This window comes from Odontomachus brunneus, unplaced genomic scaffold (assembly GCF_010583005.1).
Source record: "Odontomachus brunneus isolate Ranch 3 - 2012 unplaced genomic scaffold, Obru_v1 Obru_scaffold_211, whole genome shotgun sequence".
Lineage (NCBI taxonomy): Eukaryota > Metazoa > Arthropoda > Insecta > Hymenoptera > Formicidae > Odontomachus > Odontomachus brunneus.
Window position 1 is genome coordinate 321,505 of NW_022639661.1, and position 260 is coordinate 321,764.

Sequence of the window (260 nt, forward strand, 5' to 3'; positions counted from 1 at the left end):
TTGGCTTCCGCGCTGGTCGCTCTACGGTGGACGCCATCCTCCGTGTGAGGGCCTTCGCGGAGGCCAAGATGAAGGAGGGGAGGGCAGTTGCGGCAGTCTCGTTAGACATTACGAACGCCTTCAACTCCCTCCGCTGGGACCGGGTAGAGGAGGCGATGAGGTATCACCGCTTTCCCCTCTACCTGGTTTATATTGTCCGGGCCTAGTTCCGAGAGAAGATTCTGGAGTTCGTCGATCGCGACGGACTCCAGCGCGGAAGT